Source organism: Mesocricetus auratus, unplaced genomic scaffold (genome assembly GCF_017639785.1).
Source record: "Mesocricetus auratus isolate SY011 unplaced genomic scaffold, BCM_Maur_2.0 Super-Scaffold_100011, whole genome shotgun sequence".
Taxonomy (NCBI): Eukaryota; Metazoa; Chordata; class Mammalia; order Rodentia; family Cricetidae; genus Mesocricetus; species Mesocricetus auratus.
The window spans coordinates 73488249-73507473 of NW_024429195.1; the positions used below are offsets into that span (position 1 = coordinate 73488249).

The following is a 19225-nucleotide window of genomic DNA, read 5'->3' on the forward strand; positions in this document are numbered from 1 at the left end:
AAACAATAATGGGCTTCCTAAACCTTCTCCCTGCCCCGCATCACTGTCTTTCTCTAGGCCATATTCTGGGCATACATCTGCCGGGGCAGTCACCACACCACACCGGTGACTATCTTTAGAAGTCTGTTTCTCACTGAACTCCCAATTCTCAGAGCTAAGGGGTCATGCATTTTGGCAGCCCTAGCCCTACCTCAACCCAACCTTTCAAGAATGAATTAATTTGCTGACCTGACAAGGGTTAGCTCTTGAATCCCAGACTAATGCCTGGGAATCCAGCATGGGACTGATCAAGACTCCCTGAATGTGGGTGTCAGTGAGGAGGCCTAGGTAATCTATTGAGCCTTGGGTAGTAGATCAGTATTTATCCCGGGTATACAAATGGACTTTGGGCACCCATCCAACAATGAGAGATGTACTCTTACCCTGGACTCTTGTGGGAGGGTCTAGGCCCTGCCCTGGATGAAATAACAGACTATGGACACCCCATGGAGGGCCTCACCCTCCCTGGGGAAATGAGGGGATATTGGAGGGGTTGATGGGAAGGCACAGGAGGAGGGGAGAGAAAGGGAGAGGGACATGGAATTGACATGTGAAGCAACCTTGTTTCTAATTTAAATTTAAAAATAAAATAAAATATAAAATAAAAAAGAGAATGAATTAACTTGTATAGGTTTCTTCTTCCAAAACGACAGAGCAAGCTGGTTTTGAAAAGTCAATTAAGTATTTATAGGTATGTGCAAAATAGATGCATATGTATTAATTCTATGAACTGCACATTTAGAGCAATAAGTCAATGGAGGTTCCTTTATCAGAAGTGACAAAATATACAAGAACTGAGCTACAGAATGAAGTATATTTCAATGCAACACTAGTCTACAAAATAAAGATGCTTAAATGCATGGAAAGTAAGTCCCCACCCATCACCAAGACTTAAGGGTCAGACACTGGCCAGATTCCAAAAGACTGCACAGAACTGTCCATCGCCTGTGACTGGCTTCTGAACAATTGCAGTTAGCTACTGCAGCTACCCATCTCTTACCTATGATCGCCAGCTTGTGTCCACACCGTATAGCAGCTGTGAGGCTTCCCAAGGATTCGTTCAAGATTCTGTTCTGGCCAAGAAGGGACAAGAAACACAGAAGCAAGAGAGAATGATTCCAAACACTCTTCTCGCCTAGTAAGGTACCTACCAGGTCACCTGTCAAGGAGAGGCTGACCTATCCCTGCAGCTGGCCCCAGATGGGAGCCCTTCATAGGGCATTACTGAATTCCCATCAAGTGCCCACCTACCGCTGCTCTAGGAACCAGAAACATCAATGAATATTTAACTCTCTAAGTAGAAAAGCAGAGCTGCCCACCCATTACCAAGACTGACGGTAAAGTTATCATCAAAACCTGAATGAGGAGCCCACACATCTACCCATGTACAGGAGTCCGCTGGGTAAGAAGAGAGGCTTTACACATTCTTTCAAGTGCTATTGAATAACTGGCCATGACAGCCTCATTTAATCTGTCAATTGTAATTCCAGGAGGACTAATTACCTAAAGATGAAAGGTAAAACTTAAGATGTTAGGGCCAGAAAAGTAGCTTAGCACATGAAAGCACTTGCCACACGGGCGTGCCAGCCTGAGTTTGATCCCCAGAACCCACATGTGAAAGAGAACTGACTCGCCAAAGTTGTCCTCTGATCTTGACATGCACACCACAACATGTGCATGCTCACACTCAAACACACCCATCACACACACACACTTACAATAATATACTAATAGTAATAAATAACTTTGGAAAACTAAACTTTTATTAGGAAGCATATGGGTGAGTATCTTCAGTCTGGGAGCACGGTAAGACTCCTTGTAAGAGACAGCATATGCCAAACCAATGCACAAATAACTAAAATACCTTAGTGCAGTGGATCTCAAGCTTCCTAATGCTGCCACCCTTTAATACAGTTCCTTATGCTGTGGTGACACCAACCATAGGATTATTTTCATTGCTGCTACTTCTTTTTATTTCATTGTATATTCCAACCAAAGTTCTCCCTTCCACCCCCTCAGCCCACTCTCCCACATCCATTCCTCCCAACAGGTAAGGGCTCCCATGGGGAGTCGGCACAGTTTGGGACATTAAATTGGGACAGGATCAAGCCCCTCCCCTCTGTGTTAAGTCTGAGCATGGCATCCCTTCATAGGGAATGGACTCTAACAAGCTATCATTGCTACTTCTTAACTGTAATTGTGCTGCTGTTATGAATTGTGTTGTAAATATCTGATATGCAGGATGTCTGATATGAGACCCCCAAGGGAGTTAGTCTGTGGTTCAGAACCACTGCCTCTTTGGTGCACTGCAGCTTAGCAACAAAAAGACAAACAACCCACAAAGAGAAACCTGGAAAACAAACAAACAAAAAAAAAAACAGGAAAAAACTCAAATATTCAGCGATGACCTATTGCACTAGTAATCTAGATAATAATTCATACCCCTCATACATGCAAAAGCTTTTTAAAGTCTAACCGTATTGATTGTTAGTAAAAATGTAGGCCACTGATACACTTCTGGCAAATCTCTCACAGCAAACAATCTTAAAATTCACGTGGAAGTGTGCAAGACCCTGGAGAGTAAAAAACAATTCTGAACAATAAACTCACTGCTAGAGATAGCACTGTTCCCAATTTGAAGTTATCCTACAGAGTACCATGGTAATACAAATAGCTTGGCGTTTTGCAGCACTGACAACATGCTTATCCTAACACCTCCTTCCCAAATGTCTTATCATTAACACACAAGTAGTGCAGAAATGCACAGCATCAGTGTTTGAAGTTCCCTAATACACAGCATTACACAGTATTCCATTATATGAACAGACTTAGCTTTAGAAATGCATGACCAGCTACTGGCATCAACTGGATAACCCTTCCATATATGATGCTGAACAAAATATTCAAATGATAAAAGGAGATATATGTGCACATTTACAAGATTTTGTGTATATAATGCATATGTTGTAGTACATATAAAGTTTAAAGACATGCAAAATAAGAGTACACAAATCTGGTTTGGATTCAGTAAACGAATCTATAGGTATAAACACAAAGATTTAGAATCTTCAGTCTTTGAAGTCACAAGTTTGGGGCAGGCTTGCAGAAGCAGGCATGAATCTCTCCTGTGAAATGAGCCTTAAATCTAAACAGGAAGTAGTTGTTTACCCCACAACCTCCATGCCACCATTGCTCTAATGATATATCTTGGTAGACTGGTCATGACTGTGGCTTGCAAGGTTCACGACTGGGTAGAACGATTGATGACATCTCCCCCAGCAGCCTGCACAGCAATTTCTAGTATAGGAAAAGTAGCAGGGAGGGAACTTCTAGGTCAATGCCGGCTTGACCTCTCTACATCCTATGGCCGACGTGGTGGTATCTTTGGCAATTTGGCCTTACCATAAAATTTTGTGGGCAACCAAGAACAATAACAATAGCTTGTACTGTTTGGGGGTGGGGTCTGGGATCCCACCAGGAAAAAAATAGAAGGGAAGAGGTATTCCATACTAGAAAGGGGATTTTTTTTAATTTAATAAACTAGGGCTCTGGGAGGAAACCTCTGAGTTAGGCTACCTCCATTCAAACTCTGTTATCATATTTTTTAGTACTCTTATAAAACTTCCCTATGTTTTTTCAAATCAGCCTCAGTGCTAATTATCCCTCTCCTCCCCACCTCCTCCTCTGTCCCACATTCTCATTTCCCTCCCTATTTAATCATTTCCTTCATTATTTCCCTTTCCTCATGATATCAATGGTTCCACTACCCCCCTTCTAAATATCTCCTCCCCTATAGCCTCTTTCTAGTTTCCTGACTTCTATAGGTATTCTCAGTAAGCACACAGATCTGAAAATTCAAAGCTAGGATTCCCAAGTGAGAGGAAGATGTGCCACTTGTCATTCTGGGTCTAGGTAAATTCCCTCAGCATAATTTGCCCCAGCTCGATTCATTTCTCTGCAAATTTCATTTTTGTTGTTGAATAATATTCCACTGTGTGTTGGAATCACATTTCCATTATCCGTTCATGATTTAATGGCCACTGTGGAGGCTTCCATTTCTCTGCCACTGTAACAGGGCAGCAAAGAACACGGAAGTACAGCTATCTCTATAGTACGAGCTAGAGTTCTTTGAGCATTGGCCCAGAAGTGTAAAGCCTGGGTGATACGGAGATTGTATTTTAGCTTACTGAGAAACTTTACACTGGTTTCCACAGTGGCTGTACTAGCTTGCGCTCCCACAAACAGCAAGTAAGTGCGCCCCTTCCCCACAACCTTGCATTTGCGGTCGCTTGTTCTCTTGATCTCAGTTATTCTGACTGGGGTAAAGAAAATCTCAAAGTAGTTTTAATCTCCATTTCCCTGAGGACTAAGGATACGAACACTTCTAAAAATAATTTTCTTCTCTTGAAAACTCTCTGTCCACTTTCATATCCAGTTTGTAACTGGGCTGACTGCTTTCTTAATGTTTGTTTTTTTTAAAGATTTTTGTGTTGAATAACTGACAAAGATTTTCTCACCTTCTATAGACTTTCTCCTCAGTCAGCTAACAGTTTCCTTTGTTCTACAGAAACTTTTTAATTTCCAGATGTCCCACTGTTGGTTGTTGATCTTATATAAGGATTCAGGCATTATACTGGCCTGCCCCTGTCACCTGGCAAAATGCACTCAGGCAGTGCCCTGGTCAGCCCAGGGTTCCATGGTTGCATAGTCTGCACGCAGGTGCAAAGGACCCTTTAAAAGAAAGACCCCGCCCACTTATGCTCTTTTTCCAGCTGTCTTTGCCAGCTTCTCACTTCCCTGCTCTTTCCCCTCAGCTGACAGGACTTTTCCTGCCTCCCTCTTCTCTTCTGTCCTCTCTGTGTCTCTTTACCTCTTTTCTCTTTCCTTCCCCTCCCTCCCCTTTCTAAGAAAACTTCTCACTTAAGATCTGTCTGCCTGGCATGTTTGTCCTCGGCCTCCGTCAACCTCGCCTACCGTGGAATTCACCAAGGTCCCCCACGCAAGGTCCCCCTCAAGCTTTATCTTTCCTGCATGACTTGGGTCTATTCAGAAAGCCCTTATTGAGTGTACTCCCTACTCTTTCTTCAGAAGTTCAGATCCAACATTGAGGCCTTTGATTCATGTGGAATTCATTTGTATACAGGGTCAGTGGAAGGGATCAACTTTCACTCAATAACAGTTTTCCCAGCACTACTTGTGGGAGATGCTGTATTCTCTCCAATACATATTTTTGTCATCTTTGTCAAAAATCAAGTGGCTGGAGGCGTGAGAACTTCCGTCTAGATCTTCAGTTCGATTCCTCTGGTCCACATGTCTGATTTCATCCCAATGCTATGCTGTTTCTACTGCATGGCATTCAGTAGTATAACTTGAAATCGGGTATGGTGCTGTCTCCGGTAGTGTGTCTATCGTTTGGAGCTGTTTTTCACTCTCCAGGATCTTGCATACTTAGATGTGAACTTTAAGCGTGTTCGATGTATGCGAGAAATCGTGTTGGAATTTTTATAAGGATTGCTTTTGATGGGTGACCATCTTCGCAGTATTAATCCATGGGCATGGGAGCCTTGCCATCTCCTGGTGTCCTTACATTTTCTCTCTCTAGCATCTTTAAGTTTCCACCATGCATGTCTTTCACTTGTTTGTCTAGGTTTATTCTACTTGGAGCTGATGGGACTGGGGCCATTTCCCCGATTCGTTTCCATGCCTGTTGATACTTGCTTTGTGTCCTCCTATGTGATCTGTTCTGGAGAAGGTTCCATGGGCTGTGGAGAAGAATGGGTATTTTTCACTGTCCCATGTTTCTATAGATGTTAGATCCATTTGCCCTATCGTGTCATTTACTTCTAATACTTTCTTAAACTTTTTAGATTGATTTGTGTTACTTTACCTATATGAACACTTTTCCTGAGTGTACGTGTGTGTATCACATGCATGCCAGGAGCCCACGGAAGTCAGAAGAGGACATCGGATCCCTGGAACTAGAGTTATGGATGATTGTGGGCCACCATGTGGGTGCTAGTAATTAAATCTCAGTCCTCTACAAGAGCAGCAAGAGTCTCAACTGCTGAGCCATCTTTCCAGCACCTAATTCTAGTACTTTTTTACTAAATTTTTGCCAGTTGATCTAATAGTGGGAATTGAGTCCTAAAATCACTACGACTATGTTGAAATTAATCTGTGATTTTAAATCTAGTAATATTTAATTTTGGTTTGGTTTGGTCATGGCTTTCTTAAGACAAGGTCTCATTATGTAACTCTGGCTGTCCTAGAACTCACTATGTAGACCAAGCTGGCCTGGAACTCATGGAGATCCACCTGCCTGAGATTAAAGGCATATGCCACTATGCCCGACTAAATCTAGAACTATTTTGAATGAAATGAGATGGGCCTGGGTTTGCTTGCATATGTGTGCAGAACTGTAGTTTCCTCTTGGCGGATTGTCTTCTTGGTCAGTATGAAGTCACTCTCTTGATCTTTTCTGATTAGGTTTGGTTTGGGGCCTATTTTGTTAGATGCTAGAATAGCAATGCCTGCTTGTTCTATGGCTCTGTTTCCTTGCAATTTCTTCTCCATCCTTTCACCATAAGAAAAGTGTTTATCTGGGATGATGATTTGTGCTTCCTCGAGATAGCAAAAAAGATTCTGCTTTCAGTCAAACCTACTGCTAGTCTATGTCTTTTTGAGTGACGTGAGACCATAAATATCAGTTATTACTAAAAAGTGTGCATTGATTCCTATAACTTTGTTGACTTCTTATTCTGTTTTTGTTTGTGAAGGCTTTGGCCTCATGTGCTTCCTGTAGTCTCTTGGGTGTATTTATCTTTCTCTTTGGTTCAGGGTATTCCCTCTAGTATCCCCTGCAGGGCTGACTTGGTGGCCATTGCCTTTAGCCTACTTTTATCATGGAAAGTTTTTCTTTTACCTTCAATTATGACAGACAATTTTTGCAGTTATAGGAGACTGGCTGGACAGTTGTGATCTTTCAGAAATTGAAATGCATCATCCTAAACTATTCTTGCTTCTAAGACTTAGATTGAAAAGGCCAGCAGTTATTCTGATGGGCCTGTCTTTGTATGTGACCTGACCCATCTCTGTTGCAGCTTACAATATACTCTCTCTGTCCTGCTTCACTGTAACACGCTTTAACTGGGATATGATATGGGGAGTTTCTTTCCTGGCCCTGTCTGTCTGATGTTCTGTGTTTCTTACATTTCTCTTTCCCAGGATGAAAATTTTTCTATGACTTTACTAAAAATATTTTCTATTTCTTGCCTTCTTCTATGCCCTTCATTATAAATTTTAACTCTTATTGTATCCTAAAGTTCTTGCATGTTCCATTGCTATGCTTAAAAAAATGCCATTGACCTTAACTGAATGATCCAATTTCTCTATTTTGTCTTCAAATCCTGATGTTCTGTCTTCCACCTGGTCCATTCTTGGTGAGGCTTGCCACTGAATTTTTTTATTTGCCCTACTGAGTTTTATATTTTCATCATCATCTTGGTTTGGCTTTTCTTCAATATTTTTAGATCTTTATTGAATTCTAATGTCATGTTATGAATTGGCTTCTTTGTTCCATTACAGCAGTTTGTATTCTTCTGGAAAGTCTTGTGTCCTATTTGAATTGTTTGAACATATTTACATTCATCTTTTTAAATTGTGCATCTGCAATTTCATCTAAGTCATTTTTGCTGGGTGACATTATGATGGGACTAGTAACCTTTGGAGGAGACATGTTGCCTCCAGTTGCCACGTGACTTCTGTTTTTGTGCTGGGGTCTGCCCATCTCGAGTTATATTGTTAAGATATTTTGTTGTCAGTGTTAGAGCTGTCCTTTTGAGGCTGTCATTCTTCTCTCAGTGGAGGTGTGGGCAGAGCTCAGGAGCCACTAGACTGTAGCATAGTTGCATGTGTTCCTCTGTTAGACGTGTGTCCCGGCACCGGGTTCTGTCTCCAGTCCACTCCTATGGATTGTGTATGGTCTGCAGCAACAGTCTTAACTCAGCAGTTTAATCCACTCTGATAACACGCTAGCTAATGACTACAAGAGAGACACTTGATAAGCACCAATTATTTTAAGGAGTAAAAGGACTCTCCAAATACGGTTTATTCTAATATGTTCATTATCGTGGGTGTGAGTGGAAAGGAAAAGAAGGAGAAGCAAGCACTCGTGATGATCTAGAAATTTGTATTAGGTTTCCAGATGGGAAATGGAGTGGGGAAACATACATAGGAGTGGTAATAATTGAGACAAAGGGAAAATGGGGGTACGTTCAAGTTTTGGTTAACAGTAGACTAAAAAGATGATAAAGACATGTACCCCAATGTCATGAACCATGTCTGCCTCTGAACTTCAGGAGATGTAACAGTAAGAGGAAAGAGTATTGGAAAAGAAAAAGAAAAGGAGGAAGGGAGGAGGAAGAAGAAGAGGGGGGTGGAGTGCAAAACAGTAAAGCCAAGAACAGCAGAGGGCAGCGCCAGCCTGCTGCCTTGACCCGAGTTGCTGTATGCGTAGTTGCAGAGAGAGCCAGAGCTGGGCAAAGACAGATGATAATGAAGTAATGCCCTGGATGCTGTTTGTCATCTCTGGTCGCTGAGCCCCTACATTGTCTCCCTGGTCCCACTCCTGGCTACACTCCGTATTGATTTTTACCAGCCCTGTTATTTCCTTGTGTGTACTCAGCTCTAATTCCGTGTGAGTTTTCTTCTAGAATCGCTTGGTTTTCTTCTGCTTAGTGTAGACCAGCTCTGGATGCTTGGGCTGGGCAAAATTGGCTGGGCTGAAACACCAGCAGCAGAGAGACGTGTGACATGCCACCCTGTGTGCAGTCATGCATAATTCCCAATCTCACGGTTCCCCACTGAGGCACAGACGGTGGCCCTGGTGGCAGGCACTAGGGACCTCATCTATAAATCTCATCAGTGTGACATTTCAATTCCTGGAGGAGATACTTTAGCCTGGTTTGCAATCATCACCAGTGCCTGCAGGATCCTGCTGCAGCAGTCACTACATGGGGCACAAGCTTGACAAGTCCGGGTCTGCTCTTGCTGTGTTTATTTTTAAGTTAGAGCAAGTAGTTGGATGGCAATATATTATTCTTTTTCTCTTTTCACATATTAAAACTGTTTTACCACCATCTTTTTTTTAGTGTAAGCTAGGCCTGCCAAAGTTGTTTTAGGTTCTAAACCTAAGGGTAAACTGGCTGGGTTGTAGATTATACATAGGTTGTAGATTAAACATTAGTAGTAGATTATGTATAGGTTGTAGATTAAACATTAGTAGTATATTATATATAGGTTATAGATTATACATTGGTTGTAGATTATACATTGGTTGTAGATTATATATAGGTCATAGATTATACATTGGTTGTAGATTACACATAGGTTGTAGATTATACATAGGTTGTAGATTATACATTGGTTGTAGATTATATATAGGTCATAAATTATACATTGGTTGTAGCTTACACATTGGTTGCAGATTATACATAGGTTGTAGATTATACATTGGTTGTAGATTACACATTGGTTGTAGATTATACATTGGTTTATAGATTCTACATAGTAGTACCTCTGCTAGGTACTGTAGCTCCCGGTAGCTATCCATGGATCTGCTGAATCAGCAGTTCAGGAGTCCCTGCCTAACTAAGTATCTTCATTTTTCAGTGGAAGACTCTTATAGACAACAGATTCTGTGAGTCACTGTTTAGAAGTGCATCCTGTGTCCAGGGTTCTGTACCCCAGTGGCTTCCACCATCATCCGTACACCAGTAACTGTCAATAAACATCCCCAAGCTGCACACCTCCATGCCCACCTGGCTACCAGAAATGGCCTGAAGTCTCTCAGACTCAAACAAGTCACCCAAGCCTCACCCCTTGGCTTTCTCTTCGGGGCTTGTCCCCTTTCACAGCACCGCCATGCACCCAGCTCAGCCACGTAGGAACCCTGGGAAGCATCCCTCCCCTGGCCTTCTATGTCCTCTCAGTCACCCAGTCCTCATTCCACTGACAAGAGTCTTCACTACCTCCCTTGGCAGGTGACACAAGTGACCATGACAACTCCTAAGCAGTCACCTCAACTCTACTCTTGACCCAACCCCAAGTCCATTCTTTAGCAGCCAAAGAAACCTTTGGCTTTCTTCCTGTTTTTCTTTTGTTTTTTTCCTTTTATAACAAGCTTTCTCTGTGTAAAGGCTCTGGCTGTCCTGGAACTTGCTCTGTAGACCAGGCTGGCCTTGAACTCACAGAGATCTGCCTGCCTCTGCATCATTCCCAAGTGTCAGGAATAAAGGTGTGTGCAACCACCGCTGGGCTCCAAGAATCTTTTTGAAACAAATACTTAGTTTACAGAAATCTGCCGAGAACCTCTCAATGACTTTTCATCGCCCTAAGGTCGAGTTTCAAGCATGTCCTACACCATATCCCCCCATCTGGCCCCTCCCACCTTTCTAGTCTCAATTCTTGTCTTCCGTCCTTGTATTCTACCAGTCTCTCTGGACACTCTGAGTGCTGCTCGCTTTTTAAAGAGTGCAGTCTCTCTCTCCTTTCTGCACAGGCTGTTCCCGCATCCTGCATATGATCTTCCCTCTCTGGCTATCCATACTACCCTTCAAGTCTCAGCTAGTTGTCGGCCTCATTCTGAAGGGACTTCATGCGCTACCCTGACTAAGCAAAGAACTCACGCTAAGTGCTCCACACTGTATACTCCCTTCACAGCGGTATGCACAGCAGACAGTCTGTTCGGCTGTAGGAGAGACCACAAGCTCCATGAGACGGGGGCCATGCAGAGCTGTTCATTCAGGACAAACACCAGGAATGTAATGAGTGAGCAAGTCTAAGCTCTGGCTTCGTGATGAGTGTCACCGCATTAAATCTGCACGAAACAATGCCTACGGAGCGGCCTCCTCACCTTCCTTCAACTTGAACACACATGCAATTTTAAATTCACAAAGCCAGATTGTATCACATTTGCATTTCATCCACCTGCTGCTTTGGCAAATAGTGTCACAGCCACCAGGGTAGTTCCTTGACAGAAACAAGAGGAGGCAAGACTCAAAGCTAGCCAGATTGAGTCTTTTTTCCACATTAAAAAAAAAAGAAACAAAAGAAAAGTTAAAGAACGCCCCATCTATTTTTCAAGTGTCTCGCCTCGGTTGCACGGGAGGCACAGTGGCTGAAGTCTTGCTAGAATTGGGATGACTGAAATGGAAAGGCTTTTGGCAAAAAGACTGAAATCTCGTATTTTCTGTGTGCGGTGTCTTTCGGTCTAAATCACAGCTGGCTGTGCTCAACTGCTGCCAAGGATGGAGGCAGCCTCTGAGTCCCCCAGCGGCTTCCCTAGAGCAAGAGACTCAATCACAGTCACCAAGCATCCAGCAAGGTGTTTTCTTGTAGCATAAACATTAAGAGCACAGACTTCGGTACCAAAACGCTGCCTTTAAATCCCCGTTGCATCATATATTAGCTGTAGTGTGCTAGGCAAACTACTTAGCCATCCTATAGCTAGATCCCTTGCCTGAAAATGAGAATAGAATAGCACGGAGTTCATAGTTTTGTTGTGAGAATTAAGTGATTAATTACATGGCCGGGCAGTGGTGGCGCACGCCTTTAATCCCAGCACTCGGGAGGCAGAGGCAGGCAGATGTCTGTGAGTTCGAGCCCGGGCTGGACCGCCAAAACAATACAGAGAAACCCTGTCTCGTAAAAACAAACAAACAAAAAAAGTGATTAATTACATGTTGAGTGATTGGTGTAAAAGTCCCACAAAAATCAGCTATTCTTATTACGCGACGTAGCTAGGGATGTAGAAATAGGTTTGGGGGCAAAGCAGGTATGATAGAGAACAGAGATGACAGAAACAGAGGGGATTCACCATGTAGTATTAAAAACTAAGTATTTACCACAGGTTACCGCTCAGATCAGAAACCCCTTAGCTACAGATTGACTCTTCAGAGCCAGCACACTGGATTTGAACCCAGGCAGTTAGTGTCCCAAGATCAAGTTCTGAGCCACTGAGAAATAAGCCATCTTCCCATCTTTCCCTTTAGGGGCATAGAATCCCTGGGTTGTAAAGGAGAAACTGAAACAAATGAAGCAGCAAATCCCGAGGAAGAAAGTATAAACAAAACAAGGCCAGGCTCCAAGCTTCTCTGCTTAAAAGATGGAAGGTGACAGGTGTCCCTTTAACACTGCCTAGCAGCCATGAAAGAAGCCACTGTCTTTGTGGACACTTTGCTTTGAATTCAGTAGGCCAGGTAGAGATCAAAATCACTGCTAAGGACTTCAAAGTCTGACGAACCACTCAGATCCAAATTTGAAGCCGAGATGATGGACATGAAGGAGGAGGGAGGCTAGGGCACACAGTCTGCCATTCAAGGCCTTGCTCACTCTGGACTGTCAGAGCCCAAACTTATCTATTGAATGGAAATAAGAACTTCTGTCTCTCCATGGAGAAAAGAACTAGGTGCGGCTTCTAAGAAGGAACAGGAGACAGACACACTCGCAGTGGTAGAACAGTGAATTGGTCATTCACTACAGAGGCAGCTGGTAAGAATGTTCTGTCACACATTTAATTACAGAACTAAAAGCGCAGTAAGTATTGTCCCAGGTTCTGTGTAGTCACTTAGCAATTCTGTGGAAGGCTGTTTGTAAAAATGGTGGTGACCAGTAGTTCACCAACACAAAGTGGACTCACTGGGGTGTTTGTTTTGGAGTGATTTTTGTTTCGTTTGCTTTGTTTTGGTATTTTTTGTCTTGTTTGCTTTAATTTTCTTTTTTTGATGTTGTTTTTGTCTTGTTTTGGAGAGGTTGGGGAGAGAACATGAAGTAGGGTGGGTATGGAGGTAGGAAGATCTAAGAGGAGTTGAAGGAGGGGAAAGACTATGATCAAAATATAGCTTATGAAAAAATTACATTACAAAATGGCGGCGATGAGACTCTGTCACTGTGCCCTTGTCCTTGGAGAGTGCCTATCGATGATTCTGAGCGTGGCCTTGTGACTTGCTTTGTTCAATAGCAAATGGACAGAAGCAGAAATTTGTAAAGTACTGTGCTGCCCCTGGGAGCTACGCATGCATAAGTCAAGCTAAAATACTTGAGGCCACCTCTTGAAGAAGTCTGAACTCATCCCCTGGAGTCTGAGAGGTCACTTGTCACCCAAATGAAGTTTCCAAATTCCAACTCATCTGGCAATCATCAGACGCAGAAGGTCATCCTAGACTGTCCGCCTTTCAGCTGAACAATGGACTGACCACAGAAACATGAGAATCACTGGGCGAGCCCAGATGAGTAGAGTCATTGAGTTAGGCCAACCCACAGATGTGAGCTAAGCAAATGGTTATTACTTGAAGTACTAATTTTTGGAGGTGACTTGTTGTGCAATACAACTAAACTTACTCATATAATCCTCCTAGGTAGCTACTATCATTCTCCATATTTTGCAAAGGAGACAAACAAGGCAAAGAGGAGGGTCCCTTGCACAACTTGTAAGAAGTATGAAGACTCAACCCCAGGTAACCAGTGTTTTTAACGTCTGTCTATCCTGCTTCTTTTTAGCCTCTAAAAAAACTAGTGTGTATGTCACTCAGCCAAAAATTAACAAAATGTCTTACATACATGCAAAAACGAGTGTATATAAGACTATTCACTGAAGCATTTAAACAATATCAGAAACAATTCTAATGTTGTATAGCTATGAGAAGATGCCCTGTATGCAACTTTCTTTTAAAAAGCTATAAATACTGAACTTGTAGACAGCAGAAAAAAGAAGAGATGCAAAAGAATATACTTTCATGCTTCCATTTGTGTATAAAAAGAAAAAAAGAATATATAACTGTTTCTCCATACATAGATTATTTCTGGAAGGACACAAGTAGTGGGCTTTCCATCAGATACACTGGGAGGGATCCATTGTTTGAACACTATAATAGAAGGGACCGTTTTCATTGTAAACCTTTTATAGTATTTGCATCTATGTATCAGCTTTAAATTTTAACTTAAAAGGCTGTTATGAAAATGGAGACAGTGGAGGTCTGGAACAAAGAAGGCATTCACTCACTAGCAGCCACCATTGTAATTCTTTTTCTACATCTGGTTTCTAACTCCTCCTTAAAAACAGAAATTTAAAGCAGCCTTTGCTTTCAAATGCCTGGCTTTGCACAGAAAAATAAATAAATAAAAGATGTTGGATTCAAATGTAAACAGCAAAACATGCGTTCCATGGGGAGAAGTTAGTGAAGACTTGGCCATGCAGTCTTACTGCTGTTTGTTAGTGAAGACTTGGCCATGCAGTCTTACTGCTGTTTGTGCTGGCAGCGTGGCATACCCATGCCAGCCGTGTGCTCTGGTCCATTCAGGTTGCTACAACAAAATACCACAGTCTGGCTAGCACATAAACAACGGAATTTATCTCTCACAGTTCTGAAAGCAGACGAATTCCAAGATCCATCTCCCTGGCATGTTCTGTGTCTGCTAAAGGCCCTCACTCTGGCTCACAGGTCCATTCTCCCCTCATGCCCTGTGCCCTCACGTGTGGGGCGGGGGGGAGGCTGTTATCTAGAACCTTTGGAGTACTAACACCATTTGTAAGGGCTCTGTCTTCATGACCAATCACTTCTCAAAAGGCTTACCTCTTAATACCAACATCCTGAGGATAGGAAATTCAGCCTATGTTTAAGGTGGAGAGACACAGCCATTCAGACTACACATTTCCACCTCGAGAAACCAATCACTGCCTATCTTTGGAACTTCTCCATTGTACATCCCCAGACACCTTCACCTTCATGCCCTTCATGCAAGATTACAAAATTAAAGTAGCTCTTTTTTTCATCCCAATAGGGTGTCTTCTCTCCACAGAAACAAAGCCTCTGGCTATCCTGTTCTGTATGGGGCTCTTAGAGCTTAGAACTGTGCCTGTACATAGCAGGTGTTTACTATGTGCCTCTTACGATGTGGGTGGCATTAAATTGCAGATGACTGAGTTCTAGGCCCAGAAGTTGATTTAAAGGGAAGCAGGGGCCAAGGATTTGCACTTCCAGACAACACCCCATCTCTTTCATCCCAAGGCAGGGAGTACGCAATTCACGTTTGAATAGACTCCAGCCAACACTCTCCATCCTCAGATACTGATGGCCCTCTACAGCACCCCACTTCCCCTGCACCCCATTCCAGCTGTGGCTACTCTGGGGACTGACAGTAAAAAGTTACTGACCTCAGAATTTGGACTTCAAGCAAGTAATGCCACGAAGGCCGGTTGTTCCACACCAATGGCAGGCATGCCAACCTGGCTGGAATCCTGTTTGCCCCAGAAACACCTGAGCAGGTTTGGACCTTCTCCAAAGGTGAAGACAGGTAAATTTCCATGTCAGCTCACCCACAGATTTTTCCAGAGACAACCGGGACGGGTTGTATTTGCTCGATATGCCCTCCAAATAGTCTACTTTCCAGCATACACAGACAGACAGACAGACACACACACACACACGCACACCATTAGCACCGTTCTAAAAGCAACAAGAAAAAAAAATACTAAACAGTAACATTAAATAAATAAATATTTTCAAAACCAGACCAGTGTTCTCTTTAAAACATCCCATCAGGTAAGAGGCAGAAATTATGGAAACAGCCACTCAGGTGACAAACCAATGGGTGAACACACACATACTTTACAATAAAACAACCCCAAACTCCAACTACTCCCCCCCCCCCCCAGAAAAAGCCTGGGCCCTGGTGGCAAAGAAGTTCACTCTGGGTTTTTTGTTTGTTTTTGCAATTTCTCAGTCTTGCATCTTCAGAAAACGCTCACCTGTTCCTTCTTTAGTACCTAACTGGTCGCCAAGGTTAGGTGGCCAGGAGAGTGTTGGAGGGTACCTAGCAAGATTTTCCCCTAGAAATTCTGGGATTCCTGCATTGGATTGAAGCAGCCTCCACCCCAAAGTCAGAATCAAACACACACTGGGTCTGGTAACCTAAGCCCTTGTGTAGATTAGCACCCCCAGGCAGGTTAGCTGTGGTCGTCCAGGGACCCTCCCACTCTCAGGGGCTGCCAAGGGGGGTGCCCCCTGCAGTTGAGCCTTTTCATTTTCATTTTCATCTTTGCACGAAGAGTAGCAACTGGAAATGGGCAGAGTGAGCTCAGAGCCCCTTAGACCGGCTGCCTAGGAGGCTGTGGCTTGGGGCTGCCTTAGGAACTTCACAGGAAGCTGGGCTAAGCCTCATCCCGCACCGGGAGGGGGGGGGGGACGACGAGCGATGGGAGGGATCACCGCCCCGTGCCCTCCCTGCCGCTAGTCCCCGACCCAGACTCGGGCTTAGTGTTCCTGTCCGCCTCCTTTGGGCGGGCGCCGAGGAAACCCAACCGACGCCCGCAAAGTTTCCTTGGCTCGCGGGGCCGCGCCGGCACAGGCCCCAAGGTGGAGACGCGACCAGAGGGGTCGCGGGCCACCAGGCCACCTCGCTGAGGCCATTCCTACCCTTCCCGCGCTCGCCCGGGGAGAGCACACTCACCCTCCACACGCTTCTGGCTGCGCGGGCCGGGCGGGGCTCACGGGGATTCCACGCTCTGGTCCGCACACGCGTGCGCTGCGGCCGGGACCGGGACGGGCGGGGCCCGCCCGGCTACGCGGTGACCGTGGTGGTGGTGGTTTGGACTGCGTTTCCCGCTCTTCTAGCTCTGGCCCTCGCCTCAGCCTGGGATTCTCCTCCGACCCAGGCAGGAGCGAGTCCCCAGTGCTCCCCAGGAGCCCAGCGGGGACAAAGTTCCAGCTGCGCGCGGGGCGGGTGCGGGAGCTGAGTGTGAGAGGGAGTGACGCGCGCGGGGAGCGGGGGCGGCGATGCACCACCTCCAAAGTACCTCTGTTTTCCCATCCCACGCCAAAGCCACGCTCCTGGCAGTTCCTACTCTAGAGGTTCCGTGTTCGGAGAGTCCTGGGCATTCATTCGTCTTTAGCGGGGCCCGAGGGGGTTAAAAGTAGAATAGGAAACACTAGGTCAAGTCAGGGCTGGAGGATCGACTAGAGATCTCCGGAGCGCAGCTTAGTAGGTCTGGTCCCCTCCAGGCAAAGGAGCTCAGCAGAGGGCAGTCCCTACCTCCAAGCCTGCAAACCCCACCTGTGTGCAAAACTGTCTCTTAACGTACAGTCTCCCAATCCCACCCCAAACTCCCCAAACCACTCCAAGGCCATCCCCAAATGCTAATTTGGGGAGCAAGAGTGAACTGAACCGGCATAGTTCTCCGACCCTGAAAAGAATGCACACCTGTGAGCTAGGAAGACACAGGATCCAAGTCTCCCAGACCAAAGGACCCTGGCCTTCCTCTTTGACTGCGAGCAAAGTAAAACTAATAGTGCAGAATTCAAGGCCGCTCTAATTCCATAGCGAACAAATGCGCCTTGTTTGCCAAAGGACTTTTTGAAAGGCTTGCAAAGGCGCTTGTGTTCCCAAAGCCTGTTATGACAGGTAAACAGAGGGGCAGTGTCGAGAATGCAAAGCCTCGTGGTTGGTAAACATCTCTGATGAATGTTGAGCTTTTACATTGCTTGGATGCCGCGTATCCTGACAGATCACTGCTTATCACTGCTGTCAAAGGAGTGCTGTTATAATTTCCAAGCATTGATGAGAAGACTGTCAGCAGCACATAGAGACCACATCACACAGACTAAGTACCCAAACGATCTAATGAATAAAACCATTTTGTCTGGATCTCTCTTTGGTATTTATCAGCAAAGATAAGGGAGGAGGGACTGATGTCTGGTGAGAGGATAAATAAAGGAAATTAATGAAGCCTGCTACTCTCTTTTTTATTTTGTTTCATGATCTGCCTACGGTGGGTGTTTTTCCCCCCCTTGATCTGAATTTCATCATATTGTTCTTTGATGTTTGCCTTTGGGAAATAATAACAATTTTAGTAAGTGTACTTACTTATGAGCCATGTGCTTTATCTGTTATCGTTTGCAATCCACAACCCCATTAACTATGGTTTATGGCTTTATACTCGGAGAAGGGAGATAATTTACCTCAAGTCACGCAGCCTGCTGATGGCAAAGCCAGGATTTTAACTGAGCCTGCCCACTCACACCAGGCAGTACCCCCTTCTGTGCTCTGCATTACGCAAAAAGTGCCAGGGTGGGAAGGGAGCTCTTGTGATTGGTCAGGTCAGCCACTCCCATCTTCGTGACTTGGTTTCTTCGTCTACTATATAAAAAAATAGGGACCAAATAGATGTCCAGAAAGGAGGTTCATGACTTGCTGTGTGATAATTCCATGACTGGGATTGCACAATGGTAACCTGGAGATAAAGTAGTAACGTCATGATTCCCATGGCTCTAGCTCCCTCCTCTTTCTAAATAATGTTCACTGCTTTATGAATTCGATCCCTAATCCAATTCATAGTATTTCTTGCTCAACAAATAAGGCCCCTAGTGTGCAGGAGGTAATAATTCTTAGCTAAATAATTGTTTTGGCAATCTTAAGCATTCATTACGTGAATAATTTTTAAATGTTTTAAGTGTACATACCAGGTAGGGGGTGTCATTATTGCATTTTCATACATAAATGTCAACATATTTTGAATATTCGCCTCTCTCCCTCAGCACCCTCTCCTGTCCCTCTTCCGTTTTGCTGGTTATCTTCCTCCAGGTCAAATAGTCCCCCACACACCCAGCTTTCACATCGCATTTTCTCCCTCCCCATTCCCCCTCCTCCTTCCCTTAAGCATCATTCTCCCCTCTTACAATCTCTTTTCTACTTCTGTGATGAACACACACACACACACACACACACACACACACATGCAGAGTGTACATGAAAGAGAAAAACGTGTATTTATCTTTCTAAATATTTTATTTAGTTTGACATTTTTACCTGCATCTATTTTCCTGAAAAATTTTTTTAAAGATGGGATCCTACTGTAGCATGGGCTGGCCTGGGACTCTATATAAACCAGGCTGGCCTTTCTCTCTCAGTACAAGGATTGCTTCTGCCTCGGCCTCCCAGTGCTGGGATTAAAGGTATGTGCCGCCACCACATCTAGTTCATTTTTCCTTATGGCTAAATAAAATTCCTTGGTGCATCTGCACTTCATTTTCCATGTCCTTTCATGTGTTGATGGGCGTCTGGGCTTGTTCCATTTCTTACCTACTGTGAACTGTGCAGAAATAAACATGAGTGTGCAAGTGTCTCTGTAGTG

At 44.2% G+C, this 19225-nt stretch overlaps 1 protein-coding gene across 1 annotated transcript in view; it reads right to left on the minus strand.

The window, feature by feature from the left end:
* The window catches only part of Tmcc3 (transmembrane and coiled-coil domain family 3), a 260794-nt gene extending 242510 nt beyond the window's left edge, over window positions 1-18284 (minus strand). Inside the window, exons 1-2 of the mRNA XM_040755007.1 lie at window positions 18054-18284; window positions 1040-1107 (exon numbers count right to left, since the gene is read on the minus strand). The gene's annotated coding sequence lies outside the window, so the exon portion shown is untranslated. The remainder of the gene's footprint in view (window positions 1-1039; window positions 1108-18053) is intronic.
* Between the last annotated feature and the right edge of the window lie 941 nt (window positions 18285-19225).